Source organism: Lathyrus oleraceus, chromosome 3 (assembly GCF_024323335.1).
Source record: "Lathyrus oleraceus cultivar Zhongwan6 chromosome 3, CAAS_Psat_ZW6_1.0, whole genome shotgun sequence".
NCBI lineage: Eukaryota > Viridiplantae > Streptophyta > Magnoliopsida > Fabales > Fabaceae > Lathyrus > Lathyrus oleraceus.
In genome coordinates, this window is record NC_066581.1 from 35,992,820 (window position 1) to 36,008,575 (window position 15,756).

General features: G+C 39.1%; 1 non-coding gene across 1 annotated transcript; it reads left to right on the forward strand.

The window, feature by feature from the left end:
- The first annotated feature begins 14,904 nt into the window (after nt 1-14,904).
- On the forward strand, nt 14,905-15,011 carry LOC127133562 (small nucleolar RNA R71). Its single transcript, XR_007807521.1, has one exon. It is a non-coding gene; the product is annotated as a small nucleolar RNA R71 (small nucleolar RNA).
- The last annotated feature ends 745 nt before the right edge of the window (nt 15,012-15,756 follow it).

The following is a 15,756-nucleotide window of genomic DNA, read 5'->3' on the forward strand; positions in this document are numbered from 1 at the left end:
TTAATTGGTTAGAAGTTAGTATTGTTTTGCTTTTGCTTTTCATTTTCAAGACATTCTTTGGAGAACACTCAACCCACTTATCACAAGCATGAATACTTGAGCCAAAACATCTTCCAAAGGAAGGAAAGAAGGCCAAGTTTCCACACAATACCATGAAAGATGGGAGACTTAAAATCTCACTAACTAGAATGGTTATGCCTTTTATGCCACAAATTTAGCGCTATGTTAAGCAATCGTAATTGGACTTATGTAGAAGTCACAACTATTTGAGGCCGGGCAATAGAATTTTGGTGTTAATGCATGTTAGAGACATATTATAATGGACTATGCTCATGAAACATACCACACACAAAAAGAATATGCAAAAGGTGTGGCCTAATCTCTTCCATACTCATGTCAATTTTTCAATCAACTAGCATTAGGACTTTGAGATATCATAGGCCAAATGGAATGAATGAATGAAGAAAGGGAATAAGATGAAGTGGGAGGGGAATGGATCAAAACACAAATTGGTCAAAGGATGACTTTTACCAAATTAATATCATCCATTCATTTTGGGAGATGGAATGTACATTCCATCAATCCCTTAAATCCAATGATATGAATTTGACAAAGTCAAATCAACCTTGACCAAGACCCAACAACAAGAGTTAAACATAAACCAGTCATCACAATTGGTCAACAAGTTTATTTGGCATTTATTCAAATTAAAGATACTAAAATAGTTCATTTAAATTAAATATGGTTTGTCCAATTCCTAAAATCTCATCAAAACACCAAAGAAATGACCATGAGATTTATCATAGGTCAAACAAAGTCAAAGGACCTTGGAGAAAAAAATTCATAATTTTTGGACATTTAAAAGTATTTTTAAACAATTAAAAACAAATGCAAAATCAATTACTTCATGAAAAATATTAATAATGATCCAAAAAATAATTTTAATTCAGAATATGAAAGAGAAAAATATTTGAAAATTTATGGTGAAAGTCCCATATTTTTTGGATCAATATTGAATTTAATATGAATTATTGAAAATAACGCAATTAAAATGAAAATTAAAATATCAGAAAAAAGGTGGACCACTTGATCTCCCTCATTAATTGAGGTGGCAGATCAAGTGGCCAGAAACGCGCTATCCACGATGGACTCAAGTCAGCGCGTCATAACATTGGTATTCAAAAGGAACGATCGTGATTAAAACAAATTAAGAGGATCCTGTGGCTGTGAGACATGCCAGCGCATGGCCGGAGCTGTAGCTCTGGTCTTCTTCTCCGGTGGACCTCACCGGACTGGTCCACCTTCAACCATCACCAAAATTAAAAACAAGGACATGATTTCAAAGTAAAAATGGCACTAAGCTCGAATCTGGCCTCAATTCACTCTAACTCCAAGTATATTGAGAGATACATGGAGTTGAAATTTGAGGTACATGAACTGAGTTGCTTCGATTTGGCCTCAAAGCAACTCAATCTTCTTTCCTACATTGGTAGGACTTCAGACAACCAAAGAATCAATAGAATTGAGCAAGAATTTGAGAGAATCGAAGAGATCAAAATTTCTGGAAAATACCTTCAATGGAGGTCTAGATTCAACTGATCTTGCTCTTGCTCGTGCTTGATCTCACTCCAAATGCTTGCAGAGGAAGGATTGAATGCTCAAAAGGCTGTAGATTCCTGGAGATTTGAATTTGAAAACAGTGGAGATTCAACCTCAAATTCAAATGAATTTCTCAGGTTTATCCTTTGCAATGTGAGGGTTAGAGATTGAGGATCAAAGCTGGCGCGAATGTGTGTTGATTGCTGAGCATATGAGGCTCTATTTATAGCTGAATCCATTGCTTTTTGCACACTTGCATTCACTTTCCAAATTTGGTCATTGATGATGTATGGGTGCATGGGCGCGCATAGGCCCATAAAATCATAGCCATAAGTCCACAAATGAGTGTTAGATAGTCTGAATTCAGTTTGGATTGCAAGGCAAGTGTGCATTTTGATTTGAAGTTTGATCCTTGCCAAGTGATGACACCATGTTCATGCCATGCGCAACCTATGCATTCTTTGTCCAAAATGGATGACTTTGAGCTCTTTGGAAAGGTGAGATCAATATGAACAACTTTCATGTTCAATACTTTTCCATTTGGAGTTTGTAACTTGGAGGAATTTGAGGTGGAAGTTTGGAAATTTTTGACATATCAAATTTTTTCTAAGTGTCAAGCCATATGTCTCAATATTCCACCTTGCTTAACTTTTTATGTGAGATTCAAATGAGAAAAGTGTCTTCATCAAAGTTGTAGATATCTCAAAGACCTTCAAAATGGTCACTAATTTCATGTCATTTGGATTTGAAATGATAGAGTTATGCATTTTTGAAGTTTGGAAAAATCACTTGATCAATGGTATAGGTCAAAAGTGACCTATAATGTAACCTCATATCACATGCTCAAAAAAGTTGCATTAGCTCCCACTCCAAACATCAAAGTTTAAGTAGACACATTGAATTTGATTGTGAAACTTGGAAATCTTTCATATCTGTAGATGTTTGATTGGCTGCATTTTATGTTAAAACACTAGCTGGACTCTAATGTCTTGACTGATGTCATGACATGCTTTGGAGATGTTTGATTGACTGCATTTTGTGTTAGAACATCTAACTGTACTCTGATGTCTTGACTGATGTCATGACATACTTGAGTAGTATGCTATAGGTTAGCTAATACAGGAGTTACTGAATGTCAAACTAGATGTAATGATCCCTGACAGCAGATACTGAGGTGTAGAACAGTTGGTTGTCTCCTATAACTCAGTATTTAATTTCAGTCTGTTTATCAAGGGAATAACAGACCTGGCATAAGGCTTACTGTCTGAATGTCAAACTGGATGTTATGACATTCATCATTGACAGCATATACTGAATAATAGGCAGGTTGGTTTTCTGCTACAGTTCAGTATGTATCTCAGTCTGTTCTTCAGGAGGATAACAGACCTGTCATAAGGCACATTCTGTAAATGTCAAATTGGATGTTTTGACATTTGTTACTGTAAGCTGATACTGAAATATAGACTGGTTGGTCTTATACAGTATAGCATTTTATACAGTCTGTTTTAAGAAAAATAACAGACTTAGCATATGGTCTATGTTCTGGACGTCAAACTGAATGTTGTGACATTCATTCCTGACAGCATATGCTAAATTGTAGGATGGTTAGTTTTTCTGTTTCAGTATTTTTCTCAGGCTATTTTTCAGGAATCCAACAGCTGAGCTAAAATCCAGGAAACTAACAACTGAGCTACAATTAATGAACCTAACAAATAGCCTATTTGTTAGTACCCTAACATGTGGAAATTAGGTTAACTTGCTTGACCTTAATTTTAGGAAATACAAGTACAAGGCCCAAGTGCTGCAATATAAAAGGATGGCAATCCTTCATTCAGAACTCGGGGATTTTTAGGCGTGAAGACTTTGTGTTCCATCATACTTCACTGCTGTATTTTTGTGTGTCATGTGTTAGGTGTATCTTGTGAGCCAAGCAATTATCACATATATGATTGCATTGGACTAGGGTGTTCATTGAGTTGTAAGTGTTGTGTCACTCTAAGCTTTTAAGCGTGAGTGCTGTGTATCTTGATTAAAGCTGGTAAGCACAATCAAGAGTTGTTTGAAGTGTGACTTCACGATTATCTTTAAACTTAATTAAAGGTTATAATCACTGAGGTGATTGATGCGTGGTTTTCGCAAGTATACGAACGCGTCAGAGTAATATAAAAGATTATCGTATCCACAGAGACCAAGTGTCAAGCTATCGTTATCTATTGTTATGGTGTTTATCAAAGATAATTGAAATAGGTGTTTTCAGAGTGTGCACTGAAAATTAAAGTGTTAAATAAAGATTAATTAATAAATACAGGGTCGAATGTAATTCACATAATTAATTGATAATCCAAGTACTTGCTAATAGAATTACTTATGGGCAATGTTTCCTACTTTGAAAAGAACTAATTTAACGGGAACTGTCGCTTTCGCGTATTCAGAACCGAGTTGTACTCCCTAATCGAACCCTCTTATTGTCACTTATAAAAAGGCGCGCATTGCGTTAGAGTAGTAAACCTATTTTTAAGAAATATAGTATCTTGACTAAGTTGAAAAGTATTATAACCTGGATTTCTTAACCAAAAGAGGTTCTTACGAACCAGACTCTAAACTTATAAACGCGTCCGAAAATAGTTTTAAAATATCTTTTCTTCTTAATGTTAAAAACTCCTAATGAACTAAACAAAGCGCTTTCGCTGTTTTTGAAATAGTTAAAAACAATTAAGTTTAAATAGACGTTGGACGGCTTTCGATCTTACCCAACGGAATTGAAGTGCGGGAAAACTTAAGTTGAAAGTTAAAATAGCCCTTAAGTGTTTCTACGAACAATTGTACGGATTATCGGTTCAATTACGATCCTTACATTCTAACCTTATAGATTTAGTTAGACATGATAAAGTAAAAGTGCATTAATTTAAATAAAAGTAGTGCGAGTGCGGAAAGTAAATAAAAGTAGTGCGAGTGCGGGAAGTAAATAATTTAAAGCGAGTGCGGGAAATAAATGAAAGTAGTGCGAGTGCGAGGAAATAAATAATTTAAAGCGAGTGCGAGGAAATAAACAAAAGTAAAGCGAGTGCGAGGAAATAAATAATTTAAAGCGAGTGCGGGAAATAAACAAAGTAAAGCGAGTGCGAGGAAATAAATAAAGTAAAGCGAGTGCGGGAAATAAATAAGATAAAGACAAGTAATAAAAACCTGCTCCAATCGGAGGGGTGAGTAAATTGCAATGCGGAAATGAAAATGGCGGCAGGATTAACTTCCTCCCAAAGTGCTCCAAACTCGATTACAGACTCTATCACAGACTTGATTACACAATTGTGGTAACACTCCAATGCGAAGCGATTACCACTATAAAATACTGAATATATGCCTAAGTGAAACAAATTTGCTTCTGAGTTTGCCTCTGTTCTAAGTTTGGATGATTGTAAAAGTGAATTTGCGTTTCTATTTATAAGCAAGTAAAAAGATGGAAATGACTTGGATGCCCTTCAACTTGAAAATAGGAGGGAACCGTTTTTCCTCTTGTGGCGCCCGCCACAAGGCCATGGCGCCCGCCACAAGCATAATATGGGGCGCCTTAGTGGAAGTAGTGGGAAAACGTGGGAGTTGATGGAAGTTGAATTTGACACGTCATGGCAGGGTCTTTGGCGCCAGCCATGGGGTAGGCCACAAGAACAAAATGCTGAATTTAAGGGTTTTTAGCCCTTTTTCACTCCTTTTCTCGATCGGGGCTCCGATTAAAGTAAAAACCTGAAAACAAAGGAAAACATAGAAATAACACAACAAAATGACAATAAAACAACTAGAATGCATGTGAAATCGGAGTCGAAAATACGTAAATTTCAGTGTTATCAAACTCCCCCACACTTAAACCTTTGCTTGTCCTCAAGCAAAACATTATAAAGCTCATGAAAGAAAAACTGGTGTAAACGAGTGCTTCAGGTAAAAATTCTAAGTTCAAGTCGGGATGCAGTGATAGGTACTAACTGAGTGAACTAAGGGTATCATGATGACACTAATCCGCAAATACGGACATAAACTTCATTCCTATATTAACCAACCCATATTATCCCCCAACACCTAGGCCTGCCTCTTCATCTCTTTTTATGTCCTTTTCATTCAGGCGCAATCACATTAAGCCCGTTATCCGTACATGCTTCGTAGTAGAGTGGCCTGTTAGTGATTATGATCTGAGCATGGGGTTTCTGGCACATAATTATGTGTAAACCCTTTTATTGGACCCAACTGTAGTTGTGGGGGATCGGATCGTAATCCGCCCTACCGAGTTCAGTGCCAGATACCTCTGAACCAACTAACAGTGGGTAAGTTTTTCTTTTTCTTTTTCTTTTTCTAGCAAATTTTTACAATTCTTTGGTTTAAATGACTTTGTGAGGGTCACCTATACCGGAGTTGCCTTTTTGCTTTCTTTTATTTTTTTGTTTTTCTGGATCATTCACTTATTTGCATCGGTCCCCTACGTAGAGGATGCGTAGGCCGGAGCTGACTGCTGAGATAAACTACTAAGGACTTATACGGAGATGATGATTAAGGCCATGGTATATGGGGTTTCGGGAATGATTCCTATATTTACGAAGCTTATGGTGCTAAAACAGATACTGATGTTTCGCAAAGTTCTCCCAAGTCACCGCATCCTTACTCAAAACATGTCTTTAAAACCTGAAAACTTTCGGAATAACACTATTTTCTTTTGCAAAAAAATTTTGGTGGGGCTAAAGGTATGGGGAGGTAGGATTGTACTAAAGATATACTATATTTGGTGACTCGTCAGACTCATGCATTATACTAAAAAGCAAAATAAACAACTAAAAGGAAATAACAATAAACTATCTAAAAACAACAAAGAAAAAATGATAAAGGAAAAAAACGAGAAAAGCAAATAAAGAAAAAACGATAGAGTCTCCTCCCACACTTAAATCGAACATTGTCCCCAATGTTTCGAAATAAGATAAGGAAGAGTTACCTGGCAACCTATTGCTGACCACTAGTGCCCTCGCCATCCTGAGGTGGACGACGGGATCGGGTACGACGACGGTCTCTCTGATCCATCCTCGCCTGCAGAGCATCCTGAACGGTCCTCACCTCTCGAAGGTTACCTAAAATGGAACCTTGAGTAGCTTCGATGAGTGCCATGTGTCGCTGGTTGTATTGTTGTTGACGGGCTTGCGTATTTGTAATCACTTGCAGGGACTGTAGAACAGTGTCGTAGGACCTGTCTGTCCTCCGTTGTGATTCTTGCATAAAGCTCATGTTGTCCGTCATTTATTGCTGGATGGTAGAGAGGAGGTCATCTCGCCTTTGCTCTCTAGCCATGTGGTCATGCCACATCTCCTTTGTAATATAGAAGCCAGGAGTGGTACCTTCAAAAGAAGAAGATGGTGCGGTGTGTGGTGGTGAAGGATGATGGGGGGACACATGTGGTACGGGAGATCTCTCTCTCCGATCATATTCATCATCAGTGTCTGGTCCCGCCTCATCAGGAATGTTAGGAGGAAGAGGACCCAAAACAGGTGGAGCATCTAAATCGTAGGTCCAATTCCTCTCATCTCGTATATCTGTACGTCTAGTGCAAGGTAGGACAATAGATGGGATGGCTACACCATGAACCATAAGTGTATAACCTCCTTCTCTCCTTGAACGACACAATTTCATGTCTCTCAGAAATTTTAGGTTAATTGTGCGAGGAGGTAAGGGGTCTAGGGTAGCCAACGCATTGTTCAGGTTAAGTGCCCGAGCAATAGACGTAATCAATCCACCAAAAGAAATCGGTCCCGCTTTATTCAAAGTTAAAATCATATGGGCAAGCATGAACGGAATCGAATTAATTCACCTATTTGTGAGGCTTCCTTGCAAATATAGAAGCTCTCTAGCGTTAACCTTATTTGGATTCTCCCGACCAAAAATAGTGCATGCCAACAGATATCTAAAAACTCTGATGGCCGGGTTATGGATAGTTGAGGCAAGAACTCCTTCAAAAGAGTTTATGGAAGTGTTTGATAAACGCTCCCAGAAGGAAAATACCTCAACAGACCATTCGGAATCCAAAGGGGCCTCACAAATAGCACCTTCCCCATGAGGGATCCCTAACAAGCTGGCTAGCTCGTCGGTACTGAACTCGTATTCAACAGCAAACATTCTAAATTTGACAGTACCAACTGTGCTAGCAGTGTTAGGGTTGACAATATAGATTAAGGAACTCAGAAATTCAATTGTCAACCGCTCATAGGTTGGTTCTTTGATGGTAAAGAAATTATGCAAACCTAAGTTATCTAATAAATGGAAAATGCTATGATAGATACCTAAAGCGTAGAGACAGTTTTCGTCAACATACCTTGTCGGGAGGATTTCCCGATTTTGCAACCGTTCAATAATTTTTCTTTGTCTCTCCCCCGGTTTCCCTCCTCGAAGAATGAATCCGTTAAACTCCATTTGAATGCTCTTGAAGAAGATGAAGTGGTTGGTTAAAAGGTTGGATTTTTACAAAATCCGACGGATGAAATCGAAAATGGAAAGTGGATTAATGATTTGTGTGGTATGGTGGTTAGGAAAGTATGATCTTTTTGTGGGTTCAAGGACTTTTTCCAAGGTGAAAAAATGGGTTTGGGAGGTTGTAAGTTGCAAAAATGGTGAAGAAAAGGGGTCTGCCCCGACCATTTACAGATGCTGTGGCGGGCGCCACAAGTCCTATGGCGGGCGCCACAAGGCAGAATATGGCTGGGCCGGATTTTGGTCCTTTGGTTTGGGCTTCTCTTGTCTTTTGACTTTGAGGGGTCTGGATAGCATTTGTCTTGTGATTCTCCTAGTTTCTTTGACTTGCATAATTTTATAAAAGTAAAAACGAAAATAAAAGATAAAACTGAAACAAAAACAAAAACAGAAATTAAATATAAATAAATGAATAACTGAAAAATTAAAATGCAAATAAAATAAATATAAAACACATATAGATAAAAATAGAAATACTAATGTATAGTAGTGGTTTATATAATATTCTAAATGCGATAATATAAAACAGATTATGCAAATACGATAAATATATAAAAAGAGAAATAAAATGAAATGAAATGGTGAGATCAGGTAGTAGGGGTGTCGTCTGCCTGAGTGGATCCACGGAGCACAGCTATCTCCTGCCTGAGCTCTGCGATCTCCTGATATAGACAATCGGCTTCAGTAGCATGGGTGAGATCAGACACTCCCATCTGCAAAGTTAGGTCCGCCACTTCCTGTCTAAGCTCTGCAATCTCTCTACGACACTCAGCAATCTGGGTGCGTATGTCGGGTGTCTGTAATGAATGATTATTAGAGAAAACAGTGATTCTAGGAGATGATGGTGTAGGCGTGTATTCAGCAGCGGGTGGTGATCTCGGTGCCTCGACGATCTCTCCCTGGCCCTCTAGAGCATAACTCCAATTCGCTGGATCATGCACACTGGTCATCATAGGGTCTGGCAGTGTGAAATAATGGATGGCCTCACTGTCGACTAGCAATCGGAACTGACATGGGTGGAAAGAGGCTCTCCTCATAAATCCTCTGGTCAAACAGAAATCGATGTCCATGGTAGTGTATCCACAGTAGATCCGAAGATGTGACAGTTTGCGAGACAGACCTAAAGCGACAACAATCTGTGTGATGATTCCACCCACATGGATGACTCCTTCGGTGGATCTGGAGATACCGCTGAGACTGTATAATAAAAAGTTCCCACATGCTACTGGACGAGACTGGGATGCACAAAATAATTGGAAGATCTCCTCTTCACTCAGTAGTATCTCTGCATCTGGTCTTCCCAGGAAGGAATGTGCTAATATCATCTGAAAATATCTGAAGGCTGGGTTATGTATGACATAAGATAGCTGCATAGATAGATCTTGGCTTCCGCCACCTGATATATCACTCCAAAACTTCTCCACCTCCTTACCCAGAAAATATCCCATAGGTGTCTCCGGGATAGCATCAGGAGTGGTCTGGAAACCCAACAGGTCGCCGAACTCTTTCTGGCTGAAGGAGTACTTAACTCCGAAAAGTCTGAAAGCAGCATACCCATCTGGTCCAGAGTATGGGTCATAGTCGAATGAACTCAGGAACTCCAAAGTCAGGTTCCTATATGTGTTACTCAAGTCATCAGCAAATTCGTCCCAGTGGAGCTGGTGGCTAAGGAATCGGATACTCGGCTCGATACCCAGTGCCTCCATAAAGTGCTGATCAGGGTAACGTGTGGATGCCATAGGGCGCTGATACAAAGCAATGTAGCGCTCTTTCTGAGCATTATCTCTATAGGCCACATGCATGTCATCGAAACCCTGCATCCTGTAAACGTTAAGAAAGTGATCCTGAAAATACAAACCATTCAAATTTTTAGTCTCGATGCAAAATATGATAAAATAAAATAAAAATAAAAATAAATAAATGCGAAAAGGTAAAATGAAAGAAAAACCATGGGTTGCCTCCCATGCAGCGCTTATTTAACGTCATTAGCTTGACGATTAGAATTTATACACCTGTAGTAGTAGGGATTGGTGGATCAATCAGGGTGTGGCTTGAGTAGTATGCTGGAATGTCTCCTCCTTCGTAGAGCTTCAGTCTTCGTCCATTTACAATGAATGGACTACAGGTTTTGTTCTTGATTTCTACGGCTCCGGATCTCAGAATCTTGGATACTTCGAAAGGACCAGTCCATCTTGAACGTAGCTTTCCAGGGAAGAGTCGTAACCTAGTGTTGAAAAGGAGAACAGAATCGCCCACATTGAAGTTTTTCTTTACTATTCTTTTGTCGTGATAGGCTTTTGTCCTCTCTTTATATATTTTTGCATTCTCGTAGGCCGATTGCCTAAGTTCTTCTAATTTATGAATGTCTAGGGTACGCTTTTCTCCAGCGGCTAGGTAGTCTAAATTCAAAGTTTTAATGGCCCAATAGGCTTTATGCTCTAACTCGAACGGTAAGTGACAGGATTTTCCATAGACTAGTTGGTAAGGAGTAGTTCTTATAGGGGGTTTGAAAGCGGTTCTATAGGCCCATAATGCTTCTTGAAGCTTCTGAGACTAGTCTCTCCTAGAAATAGAAACAATTTTCTCTAGGATTTGTTTTATCTCCCTATTAGATACTTCTACTTGGCCACTAGTTTGTGGATGGTATGGTGTTGCTACTCTGTGTTTAACTCCATATTTTCTTAAAAGTTTGTCAAATATTCTCGATATAAAGTGTGATCCTCCATCGCTTATGACTAAACGTGGTGTTCCAAATCTAGGGAATATATAGTTTTTAAATAATTTGATTACTACCCTAGTGTCGTTTGTGGGTGCGGCTATAGCTTCAATCCACTTAGACACATAGTCTACAGCTACTAAGATATACCTGTTTCCTAAGGATGGTGGAAAAGGTCCCATGAAATCTATACCCCATACGTCAAAGAGTTCTACTTCCTGAATGTTTCTTAGAGGCATTTCATCACGTCTTGAAATGTTTCCAGTGTGTTGGCATCTATCACATTTGACAATGTAAGCATAGACATCACGCCACATGGTAGGCCAGAATAGGCCAGCTTGAAGAATTTTGGCGTATGTCTTAGAGGTGCTCGCATGTCCACCATAGGGTGCAGAATGACAATGCTCGATAATATTATTTACCTCTTCTTCTGGAACGCAACGGCGAAAAATGCCATCTTTACCCCTTTTGAAAAGGAGTGGTTCGTCCCAATAGAAGTTTCTCACATCATGGAAGAATTTCTTCTTGCGGTGGTAGTCAAAATCAGGGGGTATTATATCAGCAGCTAGGTAATTAACGAAGTCTGCATACTAGGGTACGTTACTTATTGCTAAGGAATTTTGGGAATGCTCATAAAGATCTAGGTTATTGTCATCAATGGTTTCTACTCTGGCTATCAGTCTATCATAGGCGAAATCATCGTTTATGGGTACTAGTTCAGGTTTTAGATGTTCTAGCCTAGAAAGGTGATCGGCTACTACATTTTCAGTGCCTTTTTTATCTCTTATGTCTAAATCAAACTCTTGTAGTAATAGAATCCATCGGAGTAACCTGGGCTTGGCATCTTTTTTACTTAATAGGTAACGAATGGCAGCATGATCGGTGTAAACTATAATTTTTGCTCCTACTAGATAAGATCTAAATTTGTCTATAGCGAAAACTACAGCGAGTAATTCTTTTTCAGTTGTTGCGTAGTTAAGTTGGGCAGCATCTAGGGTTCTACTGGCATAATAAATGGCATGTAATTTTTTATCTTTCCTTTGTCCTAGAACGGCTCCAACTGCATAATCACTAGCATCGCACATTATCTCAAAAGGTTCCGACCAATCAGGTGGTTTCATAATGGGTGCAGATACTAATGCTTGCTTTAAAAGATTAAATGCGTCATTACATTTTTCATCGAAAATGAATTCAGCATCTTTCATTAAAAGTCCGGTTAAAGGTTTAGTTATTTTGGAGAAGTCCTTAATAAAACGCCGGTAGAATCCAGCGTGTCCAAGAAAGCTTCGAACTTCTCTGATGGTTTTTGGGGGTTTTAGGTTTTCTATAACTTCTATTTTGGCTTTATCTACCTCTATGCCTTTTTCGGAAACTATATGTCCTAAAACTATTCCTTCGGTCACCATGAAATGACATTTTTCCCAGTTTAGCACGAGGTTAACTTTCACGCATCTCTCTAGGATTTTCTCAAGGTTAGCAAGACAATTGTGAAAATCGAATCCGCAAACCGAGAAATCATCCATAAACACTTCCATGATACCATCTATGTAATCTGCAAAGATTGACATCATACAGCGTTGGAAAGTAGCTGGAGCGTTACAGAGGCCGAATGGCATTCGTCTATAGGCAAAGGTTCCATAAGGGCATGTAAAGGTAGTTTTTTCTTGATCTTCAGGGTGAATAGGTATTTGGAAGAATCTAGAGTATCCATCTAGATAACAGAAGTAAGAGTGTCTGGCTAGACGCTCCAACATTTGGTCTATAAATGGTAAAGGGAAATGGTCCTTCCTAGTTGCTTTATTTAATTTTCTATAATCTATACACATCCGCCATCCTCCTTCTAAACGTTTCGCTACATGTTCGCCTTTATCGTTTTGCACGACTATGATGCCTCCCTTTTTAGGTACTACATGCACAGGGCTTACCCACTTACTATCCGAGATCTGATAGATTATACCTGCCTCAAGTAACTTAAGAACTTCCTTCTTAACAACATCACTCATTATAGGGTTTATTCTTCTCTGATGCTCCCTAGAGGGTTTTGAATCTTCTTCAAGCGAAATCCAATGCATGCATATGGATGGGCTTATACCTTTCAGGTCAGAGATATTATATCCTAAGGTTGAGGGGTGTCTTCGTAAAACGTCTAAAAGTTGGTTCGTTTCCTCATGGCTCAAGGTAGCGCTAACTATCACTGGATGGTTCATCTTTTCATCGAGGAACTCATATCTCAGGTTCTTAGGCAGTTCCTTAAGTTCTAAGGTTGGTTTCTTAGGGCATGGCATAGGATCTGGGGTAAGGGATAAACATTCGTAAAGGTTATCATCGATGTAAGGTTCTTTAAAGTCATCATCTTCCTTTATGGGGGTTGATGGTAACTTAATTGTTTTTATAATTTCTTTTTGTTCTAATTCTCTAACACATTCATCAATGATATCTAAGGCATAACATGAGTCTCCCATCACAGGTGCCATAAGAAATTTCGAAAGTATAAATTCTATTTTCTCGTCACCTACCTCAAATGTCAACTTTCCTTTCTTGACATCTATTATGGCTCCTGCAGTCGACAAGAATGGTCTACCTAGAAGGATTGGTATATCATTGTCCTCTTTGATGTCCATGACAACAAAATCAGTAGGGATAAATAACTGACCTATCCTAACAGGAACATCTTCTAAAATGCCTATCGGATATTTGACAGATCTATCGGCTAACTGAAGTGACATCTTAGTGGGTTGTAATTCTCCTAAGTTTAACCTCTCACAAACTGCTAAGGGCATTAAGCTCACACTAGCTCCTAAGTCTAGAAAAGCTTTATCGATGATATGATTACCCAGAAGACAAGGAATGGAGAAATTTCCAGGGTCTTTATCTTTCTTTGCTAATTTGTCCCCGGAAATAGCATTACATTCCAAAGGCTTCGGATCGTCAAGTCTACGTTTGTTGGTAAGGATGTCTTTCAGAAACTTTGCATAAGAAGGTATTTGGGTGATGGCTTCTATGAAAGGGATTTCTACATGAAGTTTTTCTATAACTTTAATAAATTTTTGATACTGTTTATTGATCTGGGTTTGTTTGAGTCTTTGCGGATATGGTATAGGTGGTTTATATGGCGGGGGCGGTACGTAAATTTTATCTTTAGGTTCTTCTCCTTTCTCTTGACCTTCCTGGTTTTCAGATTCCTCTGGTTCCTTTACTTTGTACGGGGGTTTGGTACATTCCTTAGAAGTTTCGGGTTCACTCAATCTTGGGTTTGGTGGCTCATCATAAGCGTTCCCACTTCGTAGGGTAATGGCATTGGCTTGTCCTCTCGGATTTTGTTGAGGTTGTCCAGGGAATTGTCCTCCAGGTGTAGTCTGAGGGGCTTGGTTTAAAGCTACCTGAGAGATCTGGGTTTCAAGCATCTTGGTATGAGTAACTATTTGGTCAACCTTGGTTCCTAATGAGTAATCAATTCGTTAACATGAATGTTTTAGTTCATGAACTCCTTGTTTTGTTGGGTTTGAGCGGTGATAAAATTTTCCATAATTTTCTCAAGGCTCGGCTTTGGTGGTACAGGTTTCATAGGTTGATTTGATCTAGGGGCTTGATAACTGGGTCTCGGAGGTGCATTATTTTGAATAGGGTTATTGTTTTTATAGGAGAAGTTCGGGTGATTCCTCCATCCAGGGTTATAGGTATTCGAGTATGGGTTCCCTTGGGTGTAGTTCACTTGCTCGGAGTGGGTTTCGTTTAATAGACTGCATTCTGCGGATTGGTGTCCTTTGGTTCCACATATCTCACAATCCGACGAAACTGCGACTACAGTATTCGGGTTTATGCACATATGCTCGACTTTGAGGGCTAATGCGTCCATCTTAGCTTGCATCATGTCTATAGAGCTTAGTTCATGCACTCCTCCTTGGGCTTCCTTCTTCTCAACTGTCGCTCGTTCGACTCCCCGTGATTGATGGTTTTGAGCCATATCTTCGATGAGGGCACTAGCTTCAGGATAAGGTTTGTTCATCAGAGCACCGCCTGCGGCAGCGTCGATGGTCATCTTTGTGTTGTAATGAAGTCCATTATAGAAGGTTTGAATGATTAACCAATTTTCTAAACCATGATGTGGGCATGCTCGTAACAAGTCTTTATATCTCTCCCAAGCTTCGAACAACGATTCTCCTTAGTTTTGGGTAAATCTAGTTATATGATTTCGAAGAACAGCGATCTTACTCGGGGGAAAATATCTAGCAAGGAAAACTCTTCTAAGGTTATCCCAAGTCGTAATGGAATTGGGTGGAAGGGAATCTAACCATGATAGGGCTTTATCTCTGAGGGAAAAAGGAAATAATCTTAAACGTATTGCCTCAGGAGAAGCTCCATTGGTTTTAAAAGTATCTGCTAATTGAAGAAATATTTTTAAATGTTGGTTAGGGTTCTCGGTAGCGAGACCCGTGAATTGTCTCTGTTGCACTAGTTGCAACAGGGATGGTTTAAGTTCAAAATTATTAGCTGGGATGATTGGGTTTACTATACTAGAACTAGGTTCTTCATTAGATGGTTGAGCGAAGTCCTTAAGAGGTCTTTGGTTTTGATCTTCGGCCATAGCTCTCTTAATTCTATGAAAGAATAAACGTGCGCGAGCGTAACGTTCAGGTTCCTCCAGAGGGTTTACTAAATTTAAACTTCCGGTGTTGCGAGTTCTTCGCATTGACCGGCGGGAAATAACCTAAGTCTAAATGATATAACAACAGGAAAATGAAATTTGACGAAATTGGTCCCCGGCAACGGCGCCAAAAACTTGATGCGTGGTTTTCGCAAGTATACGAACGCGTCAGAGTAATATAAAAGATTATCGTATCCACAGAGACCAAGTGTCAAGCTATCGTTATCTATTGTTATGGTGTTTATCAAAGGTAATTGAAATAGGTGTTTTCAGAGTGTGCACTGAAAATTAAAGTGTTAAA